The sequence below is a fragment of the Gymnodraco acuticeps genome, unplaced genomic scaffold (genome assembly GCF_902827175.1).
Source record: "Gymnodraco acuticeps unplaced genomic scaffold, fGymAcu1.1, whole genome shotgun sequence".
Taxonomy (NCBI): domain Eukaryota; kingdom Metazoa; phylum Chordata; class Actinopteri; order Perciformes; family Bathydraconidae; genus Gymnodraco; species Gymnodraco acuticeps.
Genome location: NW_022990543.1, coordinates 152,695 through 158,163, shown reverse-complemented (window position 1 = coordinate 158,163; position 5,469 = coordinate 152,695).

Sequence of the window (5,469 nt, the reverse complement as noted above, 5' to 3'; positions counted from 1 at the left end):
TTGTTACTTTAGTTTTAATCTGTATTTGGTGGCATGATCATTATTATTTAGAGTCTTCAGCGTTGCTGACATCAACAGTTTCTAACAATAGGAAAAACAATAATATGCAACCAACTTTGATGAGAGGGGTGCGCCCGAAGAAGAAACCAAACATGTAGGCCATAATGTTGTTACAGATCACACAGGAAATCGGCACAAGGAACCTGTGAGAAGAGAAGAGTTAACATGAGACTCATAAATAAGAGACTTAGAGAAAGCAAGTTTTGTATAACAAGGCATGTATGAATGTATTTGGGTTTGTCTTGCCAATAAACACGGTAAAAATAGTTGGTACAGTTTTCTTTATTTAAATGCAATGAGGTACAGTTTTAGTATAATATGAAAAGTGTTAAAGTTTATTGAAATGGTAAAACACAGTGGAATATTTTCTTTTTAAAGACAGAAACTTAAGAAACTATTAAGGTGAAGCTTAATCTAAGACGTGAAAGGACTGTTTATTTACCAGATCATCCCCTCAAACAGGTTGTGAATGATGAGGTGAGACTGAGTCACCACGATCAGCAGAGTCACATGAGCCCAACCAAACTGTGGAGACAAAAAAACATCATTAGGAAACTATGTTTACAATAATTTGCCTGACAATCAACCATAGACTGTATATATAGATGGACGTAGGGTCTGTGACGTCACCCATAGGATTCTTCAGAGTTGCCGAGAAGCCCTTAGTAGGCGGAGTCGGCCACTAACGGCCCGACAGTGACGTCAGAGTTCAACTCCCGCCTGTTCCAAATAAGGGCAAAGAGGCGGAGCCGAGGCGGGACCTGCTGCCACCGAGCTGGAAGTTCCAGAGCTAGCTGAAGCTATCAAGCTAAGCTAACATGCTCCCCATCTGCACACTGCCGTTGCATTTTACGTTTCTAAGGTAAGCGGACATGAAACTATTCAGCAAAACTATAAATAATAATCTAAGTTATTGAGTTTTTAGCATAATATTTCAGAATCTTAAAATCCCTTAACGTTTGTATGCAATTGTGCTAAATTCAACACTGGAATCAAGCAAATATTAATATGTTTGCATGACATTAGTTATTTGTATTTTGATATCACTTAACTATACGTTTAATACATTTAAGTAAAGCTAAGGTACATGTGATGGTAGCTAGTTAGTGCTCTTACCTGTGAGGCCTCCTCCAAACAGCATAATAACCAGACTGTATCATTAAAACTAAGTACCAGTTCTAGATCCTTGACTGTAGACAAACAATTCAAAAGACAACATGTATTTAAAGACCAATCTTTATTTGAATGTGCCTCTTAACCTGATATATTAGTTATACAGTAATAGTATTGACAATCTAAAAAAACTGAGCAACTCAACAGTCAACTTTATGTTTCTTATTGTCTAAAGCATTTATTATTTTCATTTTCCCCCTCTCATATTCAGTGTGGACGGATTGAGACAGCATGGTGTCCAGAGAGCTGCAGAGACTTCAGGGAGAAACCTCCATGTGATGGACGTCCAGTCTGTTGGTTTGGAGAGGACTGAGGGTCTTTCCTCAGCGAGGAGGACCAGGCCTGATGGAGGAGCCCATGCTGGGTAAAGCTGATACCACCTGCACAGGCCTAGTCTGTCACTTTATTTGACTAAATGTGTTTACTTATACATTTAATAGGTTTACACCTTCTGTCCATATGTGCTTTTTATTTAAAACATTTGATTAACTTTTGGTTCACATTTCAATAAATTGTATTTGCATTCCTTTTGTCCATTATTCTTACTGAACATGTTAGATTACACATTCACATCTGACTGAAGATTGGCCCCATTTATTTGTGACGTTGCAAACTCTGCGGTACAAGGCACAAGTGATGTGAAGCTCATAAAGTGAGGCAAATAGAAATAATCAGCTGATGGAGTGTAGATGTGGAAATAGGTGCATTCGATCAGCTGACTGTTTTTACAATAAAAGTAGTTTCTTAGTGTACTGGTCTTAAAATCTCATAACATCAGCTTTTAATGTTCCTCTTGGATGTTCTTCTTGACCCTCAGAGAAGGAGAACATGTCGTGTCTTTCAGGCATGTCTTTTCCTAACAAAAATTACAGGAAACATAAAACATATTATTGCAGAACAAGTGTGTTATTTATGAAAGCGGTGTGTTTGTGTGTTTAGGGGCTGTAGATATAATTATTTTGTAATTGTAATGTTGTTTTTTTATTTCAACAGTGAGCTACAAAGACAATCAGATTATGAATGAACAGTATGAAGTTCATCAACATTGAAATATATGTTATTATCAAAATAATATTGAACTGTTACAAAACGTAATGCAACTGTAGAAGCTTGCTCTGTTGTCTCACTGAAAGAATAACTTTTACCACGTGTTTTACAGACAATATTGAGAGATAAATAGTAGCAGTTCTCACTATGTGTTAAATATCTTTGCCTTCAATACATTAAATTAGAAAGCTGACAAAATCATAGTGCTTGTTAACATCTAAATGTAACTTTTTGCATGGAAAAACCCCTCAACTTAACTGATGTGTAGGTGATCTAGTATTTAGTATTGTTTAATGGAATGTATATCAGTGTATTCAAGTCAATACTTCATGTATTTAAACTAGGGCTGTCAAGTTAACGCGTTAATAACGCGTTAACGCACATTTTTTTTTTAACGCCACTAATTTTTTTAACGCCACTAATTATTTTAACGCGATTAACGCATGTGTATTTTTTTTCCTCGGCCGCCCCGTAGTTTCAGAGCGCATCGAGTTTAAAATACCATCTACAAGCTGATGCTGACAGCCCCACTCCTGCCGCCCGCTTGTGGCAGACCACACTTCCATGCTCACCGGCAGGCACCGACTGGCTATTGGGAGGACCGGGAGGGTGTGTGTATGTGTGGCCCGAGCGAGCGAGAGAGAGACCTTACGTGCATTGTTGTTGTTAGCATCTGGTGCTAGCTAGCTGCGCTAACGGATATAAGGAGCTGTTTAAATGAAAACAGAGGAGCGACATTTCGCCGACAACTGCGCCGAGCACTTGACTTTATGCAGGCAGCCAGACAGTGGGACATTGTACGAGAAGTCAGCACACTCAGCACGGATAGTGCGCAGCATGATTGCAGCGTCCAGGCAGCTCCCGTTCGAGCATATGCCTTGAGTTGCACATAGCTCCAACACACACACACACACACACACACACACACACCACACACACACACACACACACACACACACACCACACAACACACAACACACACACACACACACACACACACACCACACACACACCACACACACACACACACAAATCACACACACACACACACACACACACACACACACACACACACACACACACACACACACACACACCACACACACACACACACACACAATTTTTATTGTATTATTGAATGAGAGAGGTTCCAGGTTGAATTGAGGTGAATATTTGTAATGTTCAGAAGTTGTTGTGTTTAATATTCATGAGAATATTTGTCATTGTTCAAATGATAATAAACATTAGCATAAAGCATATTTGTCCACTCATATGTTGATAAGAGTATTAAAAACTTGAAAAATATTCCTCTAAGGTACATTTAAAACAGATCAAAAATGTGCGAAAAATGTGCGATTAATCGCGATTAATTTGCGATTAACTATGGACAATTATGCGATTAATCGCGATTAAATAATTTAATCGACTGACAGCCCTAATTTAAACCAATATCTTTCTTGATTCTTTGTGCAGTAAGAAAAGAGTCTTTGTACCTGTGCTGAAGTTCACTGCTGTGAGGAGTCCAGTTCTGTCTCTCACTCTCTGGTCCAGCCTGTCTGTATCACCTGGACACCTTAAACAAACAGATATATATGTAAAGTACCATGTGTACAAACAATATAACTGATTATCTTCTGTTGAACATGTTGTGTATTGTCCGAGTCAGGGTCCTTTTTATTTTTATTGTAACTTTGGAAGTCGTGTTACCAATGCTGACTGTTTATTTGATACCCATTTGGTAATGCAATTAATAAAAACAACAAGGTTTGGGTTCGTTCTTCAGATGACTGTGACGTTAACTTGTAGGCTCAATAATGAACTCCAGCTCAACCAACCATATTGTAATATCTAAGTAATCATCTTGAAATATGACATTAATAATTGTAATATACACACATCTTATTGTGAGGCTGATTTCACATACACTACTTCGACGTTAACTTGTCTACATACTTGAGCATAGCCAATTTAAATTAACCTTAGCGATGCATACAGTTCCTACCTACATAATAAAATATCTCTCAAAGTTACAAGGATGACCTTATTTTATCAACCTCAAACAGAAGCCGTTTGTTCAACAGTATTATCCCACTTAACGTCTATTTCGTTTTAACCTTTATATATACAGTCTATTATTTTAACTTGGAGGCTACAATTAGCATCGTTAGCACCGATGTAGCTACCACTCGCTACACGCTAACCCATGCCTTAACAATCATTACGGCTTCAAGTTGTGTTTCCTGGATGAACTGAGCAGGCAGAGTCCCTGTAGCTTCACGGAGCAGCTAGCAGAGAGACGAGAAGCTAGCCGCAGCAGGCACTTGACAGAGCCGTCACTCAATGTGACCACGCCCTAATTTATGCAAAAACGTTAAGACCTAATATAAATAAAAGGGTCGCGTTAGAAAACAATTCACTCACAGATCCATAATCATGAAGGTGGAATCTAACTATATCGATAATAAAAATGTATGGAGCCAGGGGTAGAAACATGTTTTTTTCTGCTGTAAAATTGGGCATTTTAACATGGGGGTCTATGGAAATTGCTCCTTTCTGCAGCCATCGCCTATCGGCCAATATATGAACTGCAGTGTGTGGCACTTCCGTATTCGCGTCCTGGCTATTCCCCAGAGTTTGCCCCTTGCAATCAACCCAATTATATTCATGAGGGTCCTTGTTCCAAAATATGTATTGATAGATTTGATGAAGGTACATAAAAATGATGTAAATATTTGTTTTGTTTGTATTACTGCACTTGCAAGGTTGGATGAACCTTTATCAAACACTTCTTTTTTTGAAGGTATCACAGTTTCTTTCTTGTTAATTTACAACTTTGAGTTATTTCCCAGACTAATACGCCCTTCCGCTGGCTTTTAACCAACATAGGCCCTCAAACACTGTGATATCCTTCTCTATGTGAACATAGAACCTGGATTATGACCAAAAATCACAGGAGTGATGTGTCGTGTACGCTGAGTTGATCTCATCCGCTTCACAAATGTTGTCTTAGATGATTGCTTTCCCTTTGATTTAACAGGCACTGATTTGTCTGCTTGAATATTTCTGTCTGTGAAAGACTTGAGCTAAGTTTATAAGTGTTTAAATCTGCTGGGTATCTTCCAGTCGTCTTATTAATACATGTCAGACTTGCAGTGTGGTATAAAAGGCAAAATAACAAAAGTGAGTCTC